Genomic DNA, 24,010 nt, shown 5'->3' with positions numbered 1-24,010 from the left:
TAAATATAATGATAAATAATTTTATTGTTAATATTATTTTATACCATTGTACTAGTCAACACGAAACTTTGGATTAAAAATCTTTCACTCATTTTGAAGTACAAATTAAAATTGCGTTCGATGACTAGAGCCTATATCTATGATTAATGCATGGATGATTGGCGGCAAATGCAACAAAGTCTAACTTTGAACAACGTTCCGTCTTTTATCAATTTGAAGGACGGTTCATGGTGGTCTTCAAGTCTGAAATAGGGAGGAAACGAGGCTGAAGCTATTCGATATCACACTATTACACGGAGAGAGGCCTTTTGAAGATTAGGGCCGGTAAGGCTATACCGACCACCCTAATTGTGAATTATCGATCGGAACAGTGTGGGGATAGTCACCTGTTCCGACCATGGCCCATGTTAAGTTTCTACAATGTCCTCGTTGTCGCTAACAACATCTGCGCAATATCATGGTAATTAGCAAATAAAGTATCATGCCCACAGTCAGATAACAGCTGACGTATACACAACGTTATACAACTTGAAAAAACAAGCATTTAATTCAAAATATAATTCAATTTAAAAATGTATACTGTTTGTCTAAATAATGTCTTTTATCTCGGCAAAAAAGTTTTACAGATATGACAATCCATATGAATAAAATGGAGCAAGCAGGCTTTTGCTACTGTTTTTCAAAGAACGTATTTTGAAAAATATAAAAAAAAGATATTAGATATATTTTCATGCTAGATATATTTGATTACAAAATTAAAAGCTTGCTTTTATAGAAAAATTGCAGAAAATAAATTATAATCTCGTGAAACAAGAATCTATGAAATAAATGCTTTATTCGAATACTTAATTAATAATTTCTATGTATATATTTGATCATACATATATTTTGGATGGATATCATATTATTTTATAATTATGCAATAAATTACATTATTAAATTATTATATCATATTTATAATATATAATAGCTATAAAAATATTTTCCATATTTTTCATATATTTCTAAATGTAAAGTAAATATTTGATAAAATGCTAAAAAAGAAAAAATATTCTTATACATACAAAATATAAAATGCTTTTGCTTTTTGAATTTTTCCCTATTAAATGTTATGTACTTTATTTTTATTTAAATTTGTAAAACGTTTCTAAAATTTTTTTGTACAAAGTGTATCAAACTCTTTTTTGAATATAATATGCTTGTGTATTTGACATAAATATATTTGCAATGTATATCTATTGCATATTTCAAATCATCATTGTTAATTTAAATTATATTATAAATAACGAAACCTATCTTTGCTATTCTGCATATAAATGGAAACGTCTTGATTGTATCCATAGCATTTTTAAAGTGAATTTTAAATTTTCAATAGCAAATGCAGCCTCGGGTGGTCATTGAAATGTTTAACACGCCGTATTTCGTCGGTCAACGAACGCGAAGAAATTGATCTCGAAAATTGCGTTTAATAATAAAGCTGCATCATCGCTCTTTCTTCCGATCGACACACCGTCCTTCCTTACTTACAGAAATATTTTCACTTGTTGCATTAGGGCTTGAAATGGCGAGCCCCTCGAGCCAATAATCTCATCAATCCCGTTACGTGACCTTTCACGCACATCGACATCGAATCAATTTCGCCGCGAACGATGCCGGTGTATCTTTTCCTAATTGAAAAACGACTTTTGTGCGAGCGAACGAAGCGTTGACGCCGCGAAAGAAGAGCTAATTCTCACTTCCCTCTTCCCGCAAAAGAGGATCAGCCGGAATGATTGATGTTCGCCCTACGAGATGCTCCAAAACTTTCTCGTTTCTTTACTGATTCATTATTGAATATACAATCAATTTTTTTGATGAAGCAATTTCGTACACTATTATTTTTAATTCTCAATTTATTTTTATTACTTTCATATTGTCAATTTATTAATTTTCAATATTACTAGATGTATCTTATATTTCATCTTATACTTAAAATATCTTTATTAAAAATAAAATTTATCTAATATTTTGTAACAAAAGTATATTAAAATTTGATTCACTTAAATATTTTAAAAGTACAAGTTTAAAATCCACAGCTAAATAAAATTGTTACGATGATTTTGAAACACCGTGTAAATCGAAAACACACACTCATACATCTTAGGATACGACTCTTACGTCCGCTTTAAGCGGCTTTTAAATTGTAGATCTATTTCAAGGGGTGTCTCCGACCGTCTGACTACTCGACGAGACGTATAGATTACAATCTCATTGCGACACCTTGCGAAAATGGATCTCATTCGCGATGCAAAAAGATGCAAACGGTCCTATCGGCGGAAGAGAGCATCTCATGTTTCACGAGTCTCCTCCAATCCTGCGCGAATGTGTGAGTAAAAAACAAGTTACACGTTCGTTCTCTCGAACCAAGAGCGCATCTCTGATGAAGGCAACGCAACGATGGATGCGTTTACAACGGGAATGTTGACGGACGACCACCACGATCCATCGTCGATTCTGAATGAGCTAGATTACAACGAGATGCGATTGTGCGACTAAGAAAAAGGGAGGATTACCTCAGAAATCCGAGGGTGTATTAACGAGCACTGGAATACAATTCTTTTGAATTATTCCTCGACTGTGCAACGAATCTACGCTACTCTTCCACTTTACAATTAAAATCTCCGCACAAGGGGTGTCACAAAATACGAGGCTACCGCCCTGTGTCTCCCTTTATCTATTTACGAATGCGCGACGGAGACAAGTCACGTCGTCTAGTCCGCTGTGACATTGTCCTCCCGTCACATACCTCGCGGTTGGAAATTTCATATTTCTATTCATACAGACTTGATTCTCGGCGCTACTCGGAGAATCACCTTACATGACTCGATCCGCGAACACAGAAGGCAGGAAACCCGCGATCTACCGTGTAACACCAGCAGTCTCGCTTCGCGATATCGGATTTCGTGGGATCGATGATGGCCGGGAAACAGTTACCCCCGTGCCAAGCCTAGTCCACGTCCGTTTTTCGTGCTCGTATCTGCCGGACGGGAATAAAGCGTCGGTGCTAAATGATAGCACTCGTGTGCTTAATTGCCACCTCGATGTTCGCCTCTCTAGCCTGCCGCGTGCTACGTGCGGCCGCTAAAATTTTTACGGCGCCGACATACGCGAGCGCGAGAGCTGGAGCCTCTCGGGGGAGAGAAAAAAAAAGGGGGGGCTAAATAAAAACGTATAACGATCTTCCGGGGGTCGGCGCGCAGCTCGCGCAACGACACCTTTTACGACTCATTAAAGCGGCCGAAATCGAAGTTACGGTGCAGCCGTATACCATGTTTTATTGACGATAAAGCCGGTGAGGAGTAATTAGGTTCGTATCAAGTTTGCAAACTGCTTCATTTTAAGACTTTCGGAACTTCGCGCCCGCGAGCGCCATCGATGCTCGAGGAGTGGCGCCGTTAATTTGCATGAAAGTAATCCGCAAATGAATATTCACCCGGCATATCATTAAGACTGCAAAAGGGGACGCGGACCGGCCAGAGTTAAGAGTTAATGTTCACGCGTACGTAATGATCGAAACACGTTCATTTCGCATTTATGTATGTAAACCGAAATTCACGGAGAGATGACAGAGTAATCGCGAGCCTTCCTGCCAATTTAACGAGAGCACGATATCGCCCGACTTGCGCCTCCTTCTGAAAGCTCGAGGAAATCTAACTAACAAACCGGCATCTCAAAGTAAATCGCACCAAGCCGAATGACAATTTTTAACGCTAAACGATCCGTGTAATTACGCGCCATTACCTTTATACGCTTTATCCACAGTTATGGATCGAATGTATAACGCTATAACTCTTTCATTCCAGCGGGAGACGTTATAAAGTAGATTCCTGAGCCATCGCGCTCCGATCGCCCGGGTATAAACCGTCGATGGACGATTACAGGGCGGAAAATAAAATTTCTCCGGAAAACGTACGTGCCAGCGTGATAAAGGCGGCAACAAATTTCGCGGATGGCGGGATTACGCGATTACGTGACGCGTCGGCCGGGAAGGTTACGAGAAAGTTTCTGGAGTGTAAAGTGGGCTTTAGGCAGGCGTAAGGATAAGAAGTCACCGAGGCGAAGCTTTATGAGGAAGCGAGGGTGGCGGAGAAGAAAAAGAGAGACGGCGTGGTCGTGAGAATGTACACGACTAAGCAAAAAATTCCTCGAGAATGGTGCTCGAAACGGTCCGGAAGTTTCACGGATGATGCCGGGCCCTTTAACATCCGGATCACGTATCCCGGCATCTTTTAATAAATAATGCATCGTCGATATTTGGCGCGAGATGCTGTAATTTCTCTCGACTATATTTTTGACGTGCTCGTGCGAGGAACAGCACGAGCGGAATTAATGCATTTGTAGTAAGAAACTCGCATAACGCTTCATAGTCTTTTAAATATACTATCTTGACGCGCATATTTTTCAACAATATAATTAATAGCTTTTTCTTTGTCATCTAGTCTATTTTTATAAATATAATTGATCGTTTTTAAGAATTTATTATCTTTATTAAATTCATTAAAGTATTTCGCTGTCAGAGTTATCTCTTTTTGCTATCGTAAAATATACAAGGTATTCGATAAGGGTGGGCAATCTCTCGTGAGCATGTAGAGCAGGTAAAAATAACTCCATGAGTTTCTATAAAATCTTTTTCTATACATCTTTTATCATCATCATTTTATTATCATTGTCATTTACTTTCTATCGATCAAATGTGTCTTTCTCAAAAACAATGAGTTTTGACGCGATGTCAACAATCAAGAGTATGCTTTTTAAAAAAAAAAGATGTAGAAAAAATTTACAAACATATTAAAAAATAAAAGAAATCTATTGGCTTCAGAGCTTTGTAAGAAGATAAAGATACAATCAAAATTAATTTATTCACGAGAAATTACTTTTGGTTACATAATAATATTATATTAAAAAATAAAAATACAAAAAAAAGGAAAAAGAACAATACATGCAACAAAAATAAAATTTAAAAAAAGTAAAAACAGCAATGACAATCATTAATTACTCATTGTCAGTTTAATTAAACGTAAGATGGTCCTTCCCTAACTCTGAAAGTAAAAAAAATATAAAGAAATCTATTATAAAATATATCATATTTTATAATAAAAGGTCTTCATTTAACAAATATATAGTTACTATAAATTATTAAAATCTAATGAAAATTATTTAAGTTTGTTTTCGAGAATAATACATTTGATCGACAGAAAATAAATAATAATAATAAAATGATGATAAAAAATGCATAGTAAAAAAAATTATTTAAGAACAATGCTTAAATTTTAATATTAAAGATAAATATCTCGATGAGAGATGCCTTGTAGAAAAATATTTTATAGGAATTTATGAGGTTATTTTTACCTGTTCTACATACTCTCGCCAATCTTTACCGAAACATCTTGTATATATATATATATATATATATATATATATATATATATATACATATACACATATATATAATATAATTAAAAAATATATATATATAATTTAAAAATATATATATATTTTTTTTAAAATTATTTTTCTAATGTCTTTTCTCATATCGCGAATCTTTCCTATCGATACTTAAGAGTAAACAATTAAAAATAAATTTAATTATTTACTTATAAATTGATATCTTTGCAACAATAACGTAACATTAATTAAACATTAATTAAACTTTTGGGTAAGTTATATATGAAAGAACTTTCAGAGAAAGAGAGAGAAAATGGCAAGGCTACGTAATACGATCTTGAGGTAAAAAATTTTTATTAGCTTCTTCTCGTGCAAAGAACGTGGTTACCAGAAGCACTTATTCACCATGCATGCAGGTAGATTCTCCCATAATCTCATCCTCTTATCCTTGGTATAGTATCGTCTTACCTAATGGGTTTTAAATCATGCGGAATACAACACCACGCCGATTATTATTTCGCAACAAAAACAAATTTCTACAAATCCTTACTCACACGTGTATGTGTGACTGTCGCAAATATCAGTAGTCGTTATGGTAGTAGTGGTAAATGGTTTGCGAACCGGTATTCCGCAAACCGGTATTTTTTTTAATGCCTTATTTATCGCTTAACTTTCTGACGATGGTGTCGCTCGTAAATCGAGAAGTTCGCTGTCGCACTTAAAGTATCTTTGTTTTTTGCTCGCAAAAGAGCCCCTACTGTATGTCATGTACTTACTATGTCGAAAGCACGGCAATTATACGTCGGTGGAAAAAAATTATAATTTATAAAGACAGGCTGTCTTGGAAAGAGGATAACTTATCTTTAAATTTAATTTTATATTATTTTTCTTATTCTACAATTATATATCTTTATAATTAAATCAATAATCTCATGTTCATCAGATCAGAATTTATTTGAAGAAAAAGTAAAAGCGAAGCTTACTTAAAGGAAATATAAAACAAAATTTTTCATGTATTTGAAACTTTGAAATTTAATTTGCAAAGTATTTTTTCAACCATATATAACTGAAGTATCAGCCATATCTTCAAAATAATTTGAAATTGCTTGAAAAATCCGCTTAGAGAAATTGCGAAAATTATAGAAAATACAATGCATAACCGCACAACTATTATAGCGAAACGTTTTAAATCTTTCATAATGAGAAGAATCGTCTTTCATTCGAAACAAGTTACGTCAGGTTTTGTATGCTTGTTAAAAAAGCACAATAACGCGTATCTATTCTAACGTAACATACAATGCACTTAATGCACATGGCCATTATATTCTTGGCTTAATAATAAAATCGATTAAACTGTCATTGATGCGATATATAAGATGTTTAATACCTTTCAGCATGAAAAATTCTGCATACGTTCCCTCGCTCATTTATTTTTCTTAAACAATATACTCTGTTCAACGAGAGAATCCATTAAATGGCTGTCGAGCACAACGTAGGATCCACCTGGTCCCGGCCCTTTGTGAGCAAACACAATCGGTCGGCAATTTCAAAATATTAATAAAAGATCTGACGCCGCGATTACGAAAGAAGGAGAAAGAGAGTATGGACCTTTTTATTGTGCGTTCAAAAACACGCCCCCGCAAAAGAACAACAACATCGTAGTATTGTATTATATCGCATCGCAATATTGCTGAAAGAATTGAAACGGAGAATCTGAATGCCAGACTCTTTATTCCCCGCTCTAAAGCAAACGCGCTCATAATATCGCGAATATATATCGCGAGAGCGCGAGAGCGGTTCGTGTCACAGTCGAACAATACTGAATCGAGATACGCGTACGATCCGTTAGAGCGGCGGATTTTTCATTACGATTGTCCCCCGGTTTTTTAATTAATACGATTCAAGGCGGGCAGAATGCGACGAGGAACGCGCGCGACTTTGTCGGCGCGAGCCGTCCGCATAGAAAATCCCGCCCTTTAAAATCTGCATCGTTAATTTCCGTCAGAACATCTGACGCGTACAAAAATGTGCCACGTGCATATGACAAGCGCCTAACTCGATCTTTTATCCAGGCCGCGATAACGGTCCGACGCGGTACGGCGGATTTAACTCATCGGATTGCCAACAGTGGACCATCAGCGGGATAACGCGACGGCGAGAATTCCGCTCGCTATTTGTTAACATCTTTTCGAGATTAAATTTTAATCCCACACGGCGGATTGGCTTAAGGAATCTTCTTAGTGTGTAACGCCGCTACGGAACTGGATTTAAATCGTTTCACGCTACGGTGCCAGATTAGGTTGCTCCCGGGAGCACAGCTGGAATTGATATTTTCAGTGCCATGACCGTCGCCGGAGGGAAACTATTAAGTGCACGCTCGTTTCCTTCAAATGTGCGCGCATTCGCGAGTAGGCGAGTAGGCGGCTTGCCTATTCGCATTTTTCCGTATCGTTGAAAATATTACAAATACATTGTTCTCTATTTAGGAAAATATCCTTTGCGAAGATTAGATGAAAAAAATGAAGAGATTTTTTCGCCTATTCATTCCAAATTCTCTATTTCGTTCGACGCAGGATACGTAACTTTTATCATTAAGTCAGCTGTTAATGACAGATTCGTTAAGAAACTTGAAGTCAACTCTCCCGTCTTTGCAATTAGGCCTTTGATCAAATTTTCGTTAATTAAACATTGAATTCAAATTTCCAATCAACTCTAAAACTCCGACTCGAGAAATCAGACGCTACATTTAGCGAAATTAAAGTGTGTGATTGACATTATTTTATAATAAAAAAAATTGATTCCCTTCACAAGTATGCACAGGTGATACTCAAATCATAACGCGTTGCTCATGGATAAATATAATATTTAAAACTTTTGTAATTATTTTTGAAAATAACAGCTTAAACGAAACCTTTATATATTGCCTAACTCGCGAAAACGGACAATAATTACATGTGATAATAATTTAAAAGTATAATTGGAATGTAAATGACTATCGACGGCCATAACGCTGATTACAATATTCCCGAGAATACAAAGTGCACTTAGCGGAACTAACGTAAAACCATGAAAGCATTTATAGGGGGGGTTCGAAGAGTCTAGTTACCGAAATGCATTTGACCAGAAACATAATAGAATGGCGCACGCTCAAATCGTAACATTTTACGCGACAATTTCGGGATTAGCTAGCACCTTGGGGTTTTAGAGTTGGTCCGAATAGCGGCGGCGGTCTCGCCTCTCGCAATGGTACGTCTCGCGTCCGACCTCGTTCGCATCCGACGATAAAAGAGGAGAGAGACCCGGCGTTTATTACGCCTCCCTTGTCAGTCATTATCCCCGCAACTTCTCTACGATATTGCGCCCGGAACAGGACGCGACGTTCCCCGACAGGCGCGGCGTAATCCGTGAATGCGGAGTAATCAGCGGCCGTTTGCGCGACATAATTGCCGGCCGCGCCTATTATGTCCCATCGTACGCCGACTGCGGCCGACTGAAAACTTGCAGAATGCATTTCTGAATGAATGCGAGATTGTCCGAGCCGTCCGCCCGTCAACGTCCGCGGGAAATTTCGCGGACCCCGGTATTTGTCGCCGGCGTATAAATTCGCGACGAACGCAGCGACGCGAGAAAAATGCGCGAATGGGACGAGAGCGCCTTCTCCTATTTTTATATCTACCGGGAAGGAAGATCATTTACCGGACCTTGGAAAGAATTCCGAGGAAACCGTGCGCGCCGGACTGCGTCTTCTCGCTGGCGGAAATATTGTCTGGCAGGTCACTCTGTGATCTAAAGCGGTCTATGGTCCGGTCTTTGTGTCCGAGGGCGCTTCAAAGTGTAAAATTAAAGTGAATTCTTTGCTGTCTTCTCTAGCTTGGAACAAAGAAACAATTTTCGCACCCTGCCTCCGGCTCTCCTTTACGACGCTCAAGCGCCTCCCTTACGAGAGTCCCGTGTGTCGTCAGACGAGCTACTGAAATATTACGACACAATATCGATCACGTACACCGTACGCCACGATAAAGGCAAAATATTTCTCGAGAATTTCGTATAAGCTGCGGTATATCGGGCTTAATAATTTGAGTTTACCGAATTTTTTTCGCAATTCTTTATATTCTGTCATTTTTATTAAATAATTGTTTTTCGGGGTAATAATAAAGTAAAGCCAACAATAAAATATACGAGAGATAACATAATAATGATAATGATGTAACAATAAATGAATGACAATAATGTAATAGTAAATATGATTAGAAACGAAAGATGTTGATTACGCTCGCAATTTATATATTTGAATTTATATTTGTTAAACAATACATAATGGATTTATGCATGATTTCGATTAAACGTTACGATTAAACGTTCGATTAAATATTACGTGCAATATTATTAGCTTTGATATTTCATTTATTTAATTGTTAATAAAACTTATTTAATTATCGGGGAATACAAGAGTATTCACAACACGAAGAAATAAGATCTTCACGAATGTTGCGCGGCGGTTATTATATAGCTCGAGCGAGATATTAATCCTCTTATTTTTAAACTCTCTTCCTATCAAAGAACACGGAAGTTCTTTCAGAGAATTTAATGTCAATTCTTCTTAAACTGAAATAAGAAACCGACTTTTTTAATGAACTCGTTAAATATCACTATGTTATTACGTTATTACATTATTAATCTTGTTCGAAACACGATGACGTGGATCTTGTAAAAATCTTATTTTACATCTTGTCGTCGTTTTAAAGTTGAAAGCGATTTTCCCAACCTATTTGAAGCTGGTTAAGAAAGAAGAAGAGAGATAGAGGATCAAAGCGCGTCCTCAATATTGAGTTCATTTCCCAAGACCAAGGCAAGCAACGTATCGATCTCTTCAGATTCGTGACATGCTCTATTTATCAATTTTATTTTATTTTTATTTACCTCTTGCCCCGACATTCTATGCTTTCCTCCTCGCAAATGCAATTAAGCAAACGCGCATATTGTATATACAAGCTACGCCAGCAATGGCATTTTTATGAAACATCGTAATTACATTTCGATCATTAATTAAACGTTTCACCGGTCGCCATTTCGTCTACTCTGAAAATTAATTTCATCCGCGAATCCGTCGGTCTTTCCGTAGTCCTATCCGGGAAATTCGCTCTTGTTTGTACGCCACTTCTATCCGCGATCCCATTCGTCCGTTATAAAACGCTGTGTACTCAGCGCTCGACTCTGCTACAGAGCAAGCAAAGAAGCAATTCACAAAGTAAGTAACATTTGAATTCGAATTACGGAGAAGCCTGACTTTGCGCGGCGCGTCGCGGAGAAGAAATTGGTATCGAGCCATCGCGCATTTGACGCATAAAATTATGAAATGCCGCCCGGCATTTGCATAAGCTGTAAATTGGACATGGAAATTGCATGATGTTTAGCCAACCATTCACGCGTTCATTCGCACCGGCCGGCCGCTGCGTTCGTTCATAAGCCAACCAACGTCGGCCAACAATCATTCTCCGAAGTTCAAACACGCGTACAACGCTTCCGATGAGCGTTTGTAAAATTTATTTTCTCCCGAATTTCGCGCATACACACACATACACACGCACACACGCATACGCGCGCGTGCACGCACCGAGCTGTCGAAACCTCGGCGTCTCTCATTAAACGCAACCCACACGCGGCGAATATGCATATGCGCCGCATCGGACACGCATCGCTGCGTCGCGCGGCTTGTAATTAGAGAAAATTAAATCTACGCATTAAGCCTCGCATAAGCCGCGCCCTTTTCCCTTTTCTCTTCGTGGCCGGTCTTGGCCACGCTCGGGATCACGCTTACCTGTCGAATCGGTCCATATCTGCCAATCGTGCACGCGTATTCTCCCTATCCCTCCCTTCCTCCCTATCGCGAGCAAAGTCTTGATGAAGCTTTAATATTTTTTACACCCCTGTCAAAGAATATTTCACTGTAGTCGCCGGCAAATATTTATTGCGTATTCGCTTTGCGCGAGGATAATTTCATAATGCATTACTCGTCGAGGCTGCCGTGAAGCTCTTTGATGCGAGGCCGAAAGTAGGAGGAAATCCACTTGAAAAACTTTATACTTTGCTCCGCCGGCATCCGAAACTTGAGAAATCCTTCAGACAGCTCGCGGAAAACTCGAGAGGAGGCGAAAGGACCGGCATTGCATCGCGATCGATATCGCGATTCAGTGCGTTTCCCGCGAAGAAGTCCAGGTTGACGCCTAACTTCGTTTGCACAGATGAAGACAGTCAAAGCATCCGTCCCGAGATAAGACGGAAACGAAGTTTACTTCTTTCACGCCTGAAGCCTCTTTTAAATGTCCGGACGCGATCGCGGAAAAATGATCTGTTTCCTTCGTACCCGCGTAATATCGGACGCAAGGACGATATTAAAAATCGAAAGCAATTAATCGCGCGGATCTCTCTCTCTCTCTCTCTGATATATATAAAAAAAAAATTCTCATTATTATATAAATATCCATGTTCAAACAAGTCCCGGTGAATAATGCAAAAATATTTGCTTTCATCGAAAAGGACGAAATTGCGTTGTTAAAATAATCTCGTTAACGAACTATTTCGATTTTGTTATGTAATGAATTTTATGTTTTTAATCCTCTTGTTTCTTAATCCGCGTAACTGGAATCGCTATCCATTTTTAATGGCGTGTCGATCGAATTTAGCAGTTACATATACAAATCGCCCGACGGAAATTCTGTATAATTTCTCTTCCGTTACTACTTACACGCGATTTTCCTCGTGAAAATATGGGATTGCCGTGAGATATGTTTCGCGCAGCAGGGGGTGACCGTATCGAAGGACTCTACAGTATTAGCATAGGATTTTTCAGTCAGCTGCAATCGATTAGATGCACGATAAAGGATGGAACTTTTCATCGATTCGTATCTCAGTGACTTCGAATGCGCACCCACTATTATTAATATCTTTTCATGCTGTTTATTGACGTATGTAAATGAGACAGTACACATCAGAGACGCAACTATTTATTCGCATTTGCAATATTTTATGAAATATAAATAGTGTTGAGGTGTAAGCGTGCTTTCGCTCGAAAATCAATTTCTATTTTCTCCATCGTGAGATATTTCAAAGTCTGACCATCCGGTCGGATTTAACCCGGAAATTCTGGATTTTAGCTATTTATATCTAGATTACCGGTTGACATTCTATCTCCGAGTGAATCGCCTCGGCAAAATCAAATTTTAAAAGAAGAAATCAACCTTTATCTCTAACTAGATGAGAAAGATAACTCTTGCGTGTCATATAAATTAAAGGTGTAAAAATGTACAAATATTCTTTACACATATATTCTCTTATTTCTTTACATCTTTTATTAATTCTGAAAAGATAGGAGCAAAGTGCTTAGAAAGATAGGAGCAAAGTGCTTAGAGCTAAAATTAAAGAGATATACCGCTATTATATTTGACACATATTTGGCGCATTTCAGTCAGTAATTACACGATGTAATTACAGTGTATTGCATCTCGAATGCGGTTACGAGCCGAGCTTTCCGCAATCGCAATAACAGTCAATGCGCGGCGTATATTCATATTACGTTCTCGACGTGCAGTGGCATATAACTAGCGGCCGCACCTTGTCTAAATGAATTTGCATAGACGGTTGAACACTCTGTACCAAATTTGCAACTCGCTCGCTTTGATATTCGTTAGCCGTGTAAGCTTTTACGTTTAGAGAACAAACGCCTCAAAATTACAACGCCGACGCATTTCTCGAGGGAAAAAACAAAAATTCGCGTCAGTTTTGACGTAAATTAATTCGAATTATTGCTAATAAAATATCGCTAATTATTGTTGATATATCGCTCCCGCGCACACTCTTCGTCGTCGTCCTTAATTGAGATCGTTTAGGAATGAACTACCTTGCTACGCAATTACGAGTGAACAAGAACGCGATCATACGACGTCTGGAACGCGTAAGTACATATTATACGCATTTAACGCTTCAAATGACGTACGCGCCGTAATTAGTCGTCGTGTTTAAGATTATTGTGCGCGACGATAAAGTTTCTAATTTTAGTTTATCACTATTAAATTGTTATTATGCAGTTTCGCATGGACGCGATACGTTAACTATCTTCATAGTTTTATTAACGAGGAAGGGCATGGGACAGGAAGGAGGGGGAGGGCGATGGTAAAGTCCTATCCTGGTACTAACTCTCGCACCTACGCCAAACTCACGCCCGGGTATTAGAGCGTGTACAGGCAACACAGGGATATCCGCGAACTTCGTCTAAATTAATTTTCATAGACGGCTGAACATCTCAATTTGTGCCGAATCTGCAAGTTGCTTCCCTTGATGTTGCTAGTTCGAATAGATCGCGCCCACCCGGACGGGCCCCTCAAGTTCGGCCCCTTTAATAACTCACCGGCAATATTACGGCTCGTCGAGCTTCGCGACACGTCGTAGATAAATTGCATCGTTTAGCGGACACGCATCCGCACATAAACCCTTTAATCCTCCGGTAAGCAATCAGGTCCGGTCGGTGCAACGCGACGCTCAACGATATTACAACGGTTGATCTTGCCGGCCATCGAAATTCCGCAAAGGCCAGCTAATCCGGGCTTCAAAGCGACGTTATGTTTGATAGCGGGCTTTAATGGGTTCGCGATAACAGATATACACACGACCGAGGATCGTTGCGCTAACGACGTCCGCCTTTTTTCGGCTCTTATTTTTCGCCGCAACAACTTGCGAATAGATATTTAAGGGGATTTCATTGTACTCTAGCCGCTTAAATGTTGACGGAGAAAAATTGCTATCTGCGCGATAGAAATTACGAGAGTGAGATTATAGCTCCGATAAATTCGCGAAAAACGGCGAAAGCAATTTGCTTCTTTTTCCGAAAAAAAAAAACAAAACAAAACATTACATCCATTTTGTTGAAAATTGTTATCCAAGAATATTATATCAGTTTCTAGATGAATAAGTCTTTTTATTTTTTTAAAGATTCTTGACTCTAAAACGCACGAAATCATATCAATTCCTAATTTTATTATAATCGGCATTATGTCAGTTCAGAGAATGACATTACGGCTGATATAATGGGTTATAAAATTTTTATCGTCATTGCAAAAGCGAGCGGAAGATGAATAGGCCCGCGAAGGAATTCTATATTAATTCAAGCCGATTATACCCTCTTCAAACGGTCCTCTCGCGAGCTCATTTATACGCGTCTGCCACAGTCGCGCAGAGCCAATATCAGTACTTATTAATAAACGTCGACTCCTTGCCTATATTCGCGGCGACTCTTTTGTGCTCGAAAATGAGTTTCGGAACGCGAACGTCACTTTGCCTCCAACCGGAGCCGCCTTCCATCCGCTTTGCGCTCCGCGTTTCGGTATTCTGCCTGGTGAATAATTTAAATGAAGGCGAGGAGGGAGAGGAGGGGAGGGACAATCGCGTTGCCGTCTCGCTCTGCCTCTGCAGCGCGAAAATCCTGCACGAGATCCTGCACATACCAAGCCGATAGATCTTGCCGCGCACGTTACCAGGGCTCTTTGACAAGATTAACCCTGTTTTCCGGCCAGGTTCAATCGTATCAGGGTACCAGCTGGTACACACGACGACCCTTTATCGTCATTCTTTTCTAAATTTAAAGATGTTATCCGCGTGTATCGTTCGCTCCAGATACGGCACAAGCGTTTCCCAGCGAATGGAAAGCCATTTTATCGTATCACGAAACAAAAGTTACAATCATTGGGCGTATAAGTTTGTTTCTATCGCACAACTTTGGTTCGCCTATATCAATTGCAATAAATTCTAACGTCTATTTACATGCGGAATATTTTAACTCTGGCGAAAATGGTGATTACGTGACATATGTGTATTATCTTTTTTTACTATCTCTGTTGAAATTCATAACTTAATGTCATATTAATATGTAACAAGTAGAATCCCATAAGCATAAATTTAGGAATTGAAAGATTGTTAATAAAGGAACGTAAAAATTAGAAATTTTGATTTTGATAAAATTTTACATACATGTAGAGATGGAGGAACGGGGTGATGGATGAATTAAAAAATTTTCAATTGCAATCGCAAAACAATTTTAAGGGAATCTATCCCTTATATAGAACGACTTTTTGTTTTTTGAGATATCTACAAAATTATATTTTATATAAAAGTTTCATGCTAAGAATGCCTCTATTTGATTACATTAATAAAGTTATTTCAAAGATTTTTGAAATAATTTTGAAAGAATTTTCTTCAAAATTGTATTAATATGATTAAATAGAGGTATTCTTATAACAAAACTCTTGTATAAAATATTTTTTAATATTTCGAATATCGCTCTACATACAAGGGGTAGTTTCATCCCTTAAAATTATTTCTAAACCGCAACTGAAAATTCCTCTATTTATCTCACCTCTCCCCTTACATATGTATAAAACGTTTCATCAGATCTGTCCAGTTTACGAGATTTCCTTGTAAGATTATTAACCACCCTATTTTTTTCTATAATAAATTATATTTTTGATGCATAATTTTCACTCTTTCACGCATATCTTTTTATGTGTATCAGTTTTCTAAATGAGACATCTTCAACTCAAAATATTTTAGCCTCTCGGTTCTCCGTCGTTTGATCATCCCCCGGAATCCTGTCCTTCATGTGCACCGCATCATCGTTCAGATGTGCATTCAATAGCGTCGCGGAAATTTGCAGGTTTAGCGTCGCGGAAACTTGCGCACGACGTCTGAAACGGTCCCGTGATTCTCGTTATTTGACCTACGCCTGAGACGGCGTGTCTACGGTTTCTATTATAACGTCACGTTATACGGTCGATGTGGCAGGAACTTCGGGCAACCGTGCACCCTCGCACGTCTTTACGTTAATTACACGGAGTTTGTAGGTGTGCGCTCGCGGATCCGCCGTATTTTGGGGAAGCCGAATCTCCAAGGCGTTGTGAAACCCGTCCTCTCTTCTTCGCAGGAGGAAGAGAGGTGAGATACATAAATCAAATTACCTTTGATCGTCGCTATAACGCGACGCTTACCGTCATCGCGTCTAATTTATCGCGCTAAATGGCCGCGAGCGGCGATGAAGCGGGTGAGAAAGAGAACGAGCGGCGAGAAAGAGAGCGTACTTGCGTACGACAAAGCCATATAAAGAGAGAGAGAGAGAGAGCGATGTCCAGTTTAGTATGCACGCACGAACTGGATAACAGGAAAGTAAATTTTACCATGAACGTGCGTCGCTAGCGGAGCTCGAAGCTCGTCCATGTGTGTCGTCGTTTTACTTTTCCGGTTTCTGAATTGGCTTTAACTTTCAGTTGGTACAGCTGCTGCCCCCGCCCGTCATCCCCCTTTCCTCCCCTATCCTCTTCGTACTCTGGTAACTGCGTGAATATTCATCCGCGGAAGTATTTGATTGCGCGAGAGAAATAGCACGGCTCGTGCGCGTACGTGCGGCCGCATTTACAGGCCGCGCGTTTTCGGAGCAAAGTCTCAGTTGTCTCGGAACGAGCGTCTCCCGCCGACAACTTTCGTCCTCGTCTCGTCTCATCTCGCTTACGCGACTTTATTTTTCTCATTTCGAGTCGCAATTAAGGGGCCTCTTTAAAGTTTTCCGCGTGACAATTCCGAATTCTAAATTTAAAATGAGAAACAATTTCCTCCTCTCTCGAACCGCGCCGCGACAAGACGAGACGAAACGAGACCAGACGAGACGAGACAAGACGAGACGAGACGAGGCGAGGTGAGGCGAGACGATCCGTCTCGGCGCGAATCGCAATAAGAAACAAGTAGACCAATTTAATTCAATGCTCCTCGAGAGACGCGACGCGAATGACCGTGATTGCCAGAATTAGACTACCCGGTATTAATCAGCCGTTAAATGCCGCTTGCTCGTCGGCGATGCACGAGGAATATCCCAACGATTAGCGAATTTTTTCGCGTTAAATAGTCGAACGCGCTATTCGACCCCGATGCGGCACCGATTTTCCTCTCTTCGATTAATATTTTACTTCTGCCGGGCGCACCCTCCGGGGATTAAAGCGACCAAATGTTGCCTGATTAAATGTTTACAGTTGGTGTAAATGACTGCAGCTGTTATCCCCTCTCGGCGTCTCGTCTGCCATTTTACCGACAACTTTATTGTCCCATGCACCATGCGTGCCACCTGTATCCGCGATTAAATACCAATGGTATCGTTAGATTATCGCGGCGCTAAGCAGAGTAATTTTCGCAATTTTCGACGCCAATTTCGGCAGCAATGGCTGGCTCCAGCAACGAGTTTTAGACGCGTGATGGTCACGCGCAATACGTTATCCGGATATGCAAGTACGGGGAGAAAAATGCCATCGCCATCTGCCACCGAACGATTATTATTTCCCAAATAAATTAGCGGGCGCGTAGTAGTAAATCGTGCGAGCGACGCGGCGGTCGGTCAGAGATAAATTATGCTGCCGATACGAGCGTCGTAAGCGATAAACATTAACCATCGCGACGCGGAGCTCATAAATTATTTTAATTAATCGAACGGATCAGCCGACGCTGATTCCTTCGTAAGACGGTGGCGATTCGATCGCTTGATTTGGCACTGGATTCGCCCTTTTCGCGCAGTTCCCTTTCAGGGTGTCTCCTTTTACTTCTCTCGTCCCGTTCCTCCTGTCTCTTGTCTCTCGTGCAATCCCGCTTGAGGAATTCTTCGAAAAATCCTAGCCTTTAGGAACTCACATTGCCGATACGGTGTTTAAGACAAAGAGGGACATCGAGTGTCCTCCCGTAAAGTAGATTCCACAGATTTTATCGGCCGGTCCCGGAGACATTCCGAAATCGAGTAACTTCATTTCTCGAACTGCCTTCGATATCCTTCGATATTCGAACCGAAATTTAAGAGCAGGTAGAAAATGTCAAGAAAGTCCCGAGAAGGAAGCCCGCGGCGGAATATTTCGTTGTTTAACGAGGGAATTTTTACAAAGTAAAAGCGCACGTACATGTATATAAGTATATATGTATATATTTAACGATATATACGCGAGACGCTACGTAAATAATTCCTTTTCTCGGTTTTGCATGAGCAATGAGCAGCAATATTCAAATTATCACAATTTTCGATATTCGACATAAATATTTATCAAAGTTATCGGTTATATACGCGCGCGGTTTCAACCGGTATTCAGAAACATTGTTACAACGGCTACTCTCTCGCACACACGAATTGCCGCCATTAACGATTCAACGTCGGATTCTATTTATATACGGCACTATATCGATACCATTACCGTCACGGGGCTTTAATCACGGTGCTCACCCCTGATTGCGGTTTATCGGGATTTCCGATAACGCCGCTAAGCGCAGCGCGCGTAATTGCATAGATTTCTTCTCCGTCGCAATCCGCGCATATTTATTCTTTCCGACGCGACCGGTCGGAATAGTCATCTGGCATCGAGACTTGACTCGAGAAAATTGCAGGCATACATACATATATATGCGAGAATATTTAACTTTAATTTCAATATAATTTGGCTCGCTATATAGATATATAAAAAATATACATCATTACATTATATATAAAAATATACATCGTATTATCGATAATATTGAATTATCGATAATATTGAATAATACTTGTATCATCAAGATGGATCGTAAACACGAATGAATATAAGGATGATTTTCACGTCCTTTAAATTATTTTTCGAAAAGTTTCGAAAAGAGACTCATTAAAAATTTTTGATCTAAAATGTATCATGTGCGCTATTTATAATATATTATATATAATATACAATATAAATATAATGTGTAATAATATATATATATATATATATATATATATATATATATTACAAAAATAACATTGATATATTCAATCATATTTACAATATAATTTCAAATTAATAAATAATAAACTATTTTAGATGAATAAGAAAAATATAAAAAAATACCTGTTTTGATAAATTAATTTTGTTCAATACTGATGAGTCATCAATCACGCAGATTAATTGACGCAGAAAATGATAGCATCTTTTAATATTTGTCGCGAGATGATGCGACGAACACACATACGCAGCGATTCGCATCACTACCTTCTTGTTCGAGTCTCGTTGTATGAATGGTAACCAATGATGCCAGATTGCGGCCTTTCGGTAGCATGCGGCAGCATGGAGGGGGTACTAGAAGGAGACAAAACATGATTCTCCCTCCTTCTCGCAGAAAAGAGAGAAAGAAAATCATGTTTTGTCTCCTTCTATTACCCCCTCCATGCTACCGCATACTACCGAAAGGAATCTGACATCAGTGAGGGTAACACAAAAGGCAATAAACTGACACTGATAATAGACAGTAGTGTCTACGTCATACGTCGTAAAATTCCTAACAATTCGCGACTTCTCGCGACGTATACCGCTACTGTTTACATGACCTTACTGTTATGCCTGAGGCAATAGCACAAGGCGTTCCGTATGTTTTACCTCGCAGTATCTCGAGAAACACGGTCGTGATAAGTCTTAAAATGTTAAATATGATCATTTCTTATTTTCATCGATAATCAATCCGTGAAATTAATTAACTTTCGCGATATATGATTCATTGATGTATCGATATATGATTCATTGACGGAAATTATAATTGTAGATTCTTATTTCAAGATCGACACATATATTTAAAATGGTTATATTCGAATCTATTTCGCACATCGCGCGTTTTAAATTCCTCGATATAAATATCATTTACAAAATTGAGAGCGCGAAATAATTTACACTCAATTCGTATAATGTTGCGCAATATTAAGATGAAAATGCCAATGTCATTCTCAAATTTTTTGATCATTTACAAAGTATCGCGGATAGAATTGTCGTTCCGATAAATTAATAAACAGCATTCAATTAAAAATTATTAACAAAATTATTAACCCATATATTTTAATTTTCATCAATTGCGTATCATAAATTCGTATTTGTGCACCCTTGTAGCTTGTCAAAATGTGTATTTCGCAACAATTTTTGATTTTTATCGTACAATTTTAAATGCCGAACGAATCGCAGTTTTGTGCGACGCGTAATTTTTGCATTATTCTCTCTTCGCAATATAATAAAGTACGTCACGATTAACGTCGGAAATGCTGTACAAAGTGCCGCGTAATTATCGTATTCTGTGCGCCATCGTAATTAACTGTCTTTGCGCGAGTGAATAATATGTGATTGCCATGAAAGTGCAAAAGAATACGAAGAGGAGAAGGCTCGAGGAGATGACGACAAGGCAACAGGAGGCAACAGGAGGCAACCGGAGGTGAGCAATTTATAATTTATTTAATGTACTATTTGTTACTTGTTAAATTTATTCATTTATATCATAAATATCATAAATCCATTGCCTCAAGAAATTATGGATTTATAATATATAATAGCATATAAATTTAATTTTGTGAAATATGTATAAAATAATATTGGAGGCCTGCAGTTTTTATTTATCATAACTTCTTCATCATCGTATTTATTTAACACAAAATAAAACATTATTATAAATATTATTGTAATAAATTATTATATTTAAAAAATTTAATATATAAATCATATTGCTATAGAATTGTAGCAGTATTATAGTAGCAGAATTATAGTAGCTTATTTAAGCTACATTGCAAATTATATGCTATTATTCAACATTTCCATTTATTTTCTGGTGAATCTGACGATCACAATATCTTTCCAAAAAATTCTTCCTGAATTTCAAAAACCGTATCCGCAATTTTGCAAATATATTGTGAATTTTTTCGTCGTTTCTATCGACTATTTTTTTTTAATTTATTAAATATCGACTGCGTGATTTATTATGTCGCGATAACAAAATTATTATCGTCCAATTAAGCTGCTATAGAAACACTGGGTGGGTCTTCTCAACGATTCTCGCGATTGTAAACAAACATAAGAGGGAGTGACTATCGTAATTTATTCAGGCTAACAAGCCAAAGAAAAATTCGACGACATCGAACCCTACCTAACAATGCTTTATCGGTGTAGCGGTTGCTATTAATGTCCTATGGATGTCTTATCTTCGGGCAGCATGCAAGCGGGAAGAATGCCGCTCCTCGATGGCAGTCGTGGATAATGTTAAAGTCGGATACACACCTGGCTTGGAAAATAGAAATCAATTTCTCATCGCGAAAAATGCATCGATATCGTGTTCGAACGCGTGAAGCTTTATTAAAAAGTTAATTGCGATGGATGGGAGATATCGCGATGTATTCCACATCGCTGGGCACTTTATAGAGACATAGTCCATGGAACGTACACGGGCGTATCGGTTTTATGATACTCTGAAATCGTGTTTAGAGAGCACAACTCGGGCGCGGTCTTGAGACCTTTCATCGAAGAAGAGACGATGCTTGCAGAATTTTCACGCAAGTAAAGTGTTTATTCTGACTTTGAAAGGTCTCGCGACCAAGATGCTTCCCGAACGTCATATTTATCTTTATCTTCTATTTCAATAAACGGATCTTTAATATACTTCCATCTCTCACGATGACAGACACGAGTCTTCGATTTGCCGGAGTCGCAAGGCAACATTGCCTTTTGCAATCATAGTTAATGTAGAAAATGTAAATGTAAAGTATTATCATTTAAATGGATTGCATCATTGCATAATACCTTCTCTTAATTTTCCTATATGTTAGATAAATTTTTTTACTATCGCATTTATCATTCTCAAGTAAATAATTTTCATAATTGCATATACTAGTCTCACTTATTCTTCCTGGGGTTTGTTTTACCCATTATCACTTCCCCTTCGCCGAGAACACCTCGCGTTGTGAATACCGCGTAATGCGCGCGTGACGACTCTTCGCGTGACCGCGTAGAAAGGACAGCCATCGTATTTCTAGACCCCGAAGAGTGCGATCCCGTGCCGAGGTGTTCGCCGCTAAGTTACGCGACCGGCACGATATTAATTAGTCCACGTCTCGCGCCGAGGAACGGCCGACCCCGGGAAGGCGAATCTAGCGCTCGCGCGTGCTCGAAATTCAATCGCTCGTGCAGCGACTGCTAGTCCGGGGTGGAATAATAATTATCGCGGCAGTTAACCCCGTTTCCAACAGTCTTCGATCACAGTAGACGCTCGTCGTCAGACCGGCTCGCGGCAATTCCTCTCCCGGCTCTGTAATTAATTCCGCGTCGCGTATCGCAACGCGACGAAAATTGAAGGCGGATTTATTCTATCCGCTCTCGGTTCAAGAAAGAGAAACAGAGAAACAAGGAGAGAGAAGGAGAGAGAAATTATGCTCTTTCTCTCTCTCTTTTTCTCCCTCAGTTAGTACTTGCATGGCCGGCGAACGGCAGATTCTAATTGTCCTTTAGCCCTCGTGTTCCGGACGCAATTTAACCCACCTCCGGCTTTGACCCTGTTATTTCGACGAAATTATGCGTTTTGGACGCTGCGCGCATCCCGCTGCCATCCGGTAATTCTCGGGATAATCATATAGTAGTAGTAACTTTAGCTAAATGGTCAGTGGTGTAACTAAGCATGGACGAGGGTGATGGAATTTATATAACATTGGCTTGTACATAATATATTTATTAATTTATTTGTGCCACAATACCCTTTGTTTGTATAACGAGGCTGTATTATTCATACCTTAAAAAGGTAGAAATATGTTTGAGAGATGAATAGTTGCAATTGGATACAGCGAGGAGAGAAAAGAGGAGAATTGCGGAAGAGCGAAGAGCGTTACACTCGAGCGTTGAATAACCTCGGCTAGGTACTTAAAACAGTACGAATACCAGAATATTCATTGCGACCGGCAACGTTATAAAAACAAATGGTGTTGTTGAAAGCTTCCTCGCAACTGCGCCTCTAATTTTGCCCTCATCATACCTTCCTTCCAAATGGACACGAGTAATTACAAGTTGTCTATTGTAATCTGAGCATCTGACATTTTGTGTCATGCCGGAAGCGCATGAGATTGCATTATGGCTGGCATGAAACTGCACGGAAGTAAATTGCGGTTCCCATAAAGCCGCCGGACTATACGAGACATGCGTGTACGTGTCGAGTTCTTGAATGGGAAATTATATTTCCTGCCGTGGGGGTGGAATATATCTTTTAGAGAAAGACCAAAGGGAGATTAGAATCATTTCATGATACGAGTAAATACGTTATACTTGCTTATTTTTATACTAATTGCAATGTCATCTATTACACAATCTCTATATTGATTTTTTTATAATAAATATTGTATGAAATATTTTCATACAACATTTATTATAGAAATATAAAATATGGCAAGGGCGTTTACGTTGCCCCAAGTTATCATCAACAAAAATATATTATAAAATTATATATTAAAAATATATTTTTTTAAATATATATAAGTTTAAATATATAAAAATTATATATTTTTTATATATTTAAAATTATATATATTAAACATATATAATTTTAAATATATAAAAATTATATTTTTAATTATCTATTTAAAAAATATATAAATATATTGTAAAATTTTATCACAAGTAATAACTTGGGTGTGCATTACACTTTGTTTATGGGATCGATAAGAAACGAGAACGAGGATTATCACAATGATAAAAATATATGCGTAAAATGCAAATGTAAT

At 38.7% G+C, this 24,010-nt stretch overlaps 1 protein-coding gene across 4 annotated transcripts in view; it reads right to left on the bottom strand.

The window, feature by feature from the left end:
* Positions 1–24,010, bottom strand: part of LOC105248900 (melatonin receptor type 1B) — a 151,524-nt gene that overhangs the window by 15,368 nt on the left and 112,146 nt on the right. The gene's annotated exons all lie outside the window — the stretch shown is intronic.

This window comes from Camponotus floridanus, unplaced genomic scaffold, assembly GCF_003227725.1.
Source record: "Camponotus floridanus strain SB8 unplaced genomic scaffold, Cflo_v7.5 scaffold60, whole genome shotgun sequence".
Lineage (NCBI taxonomy): Eukaryota > Metazoa > Arthropoda > Insecta > Hymenoptera > Formicidae > Camponotus > Camponotus floridanus.
The sequence above is the reverse complement of the archived record's forward strand: the minus strand, read 5'-3'. Positions and strand labels throughout refer to the sequence as shown.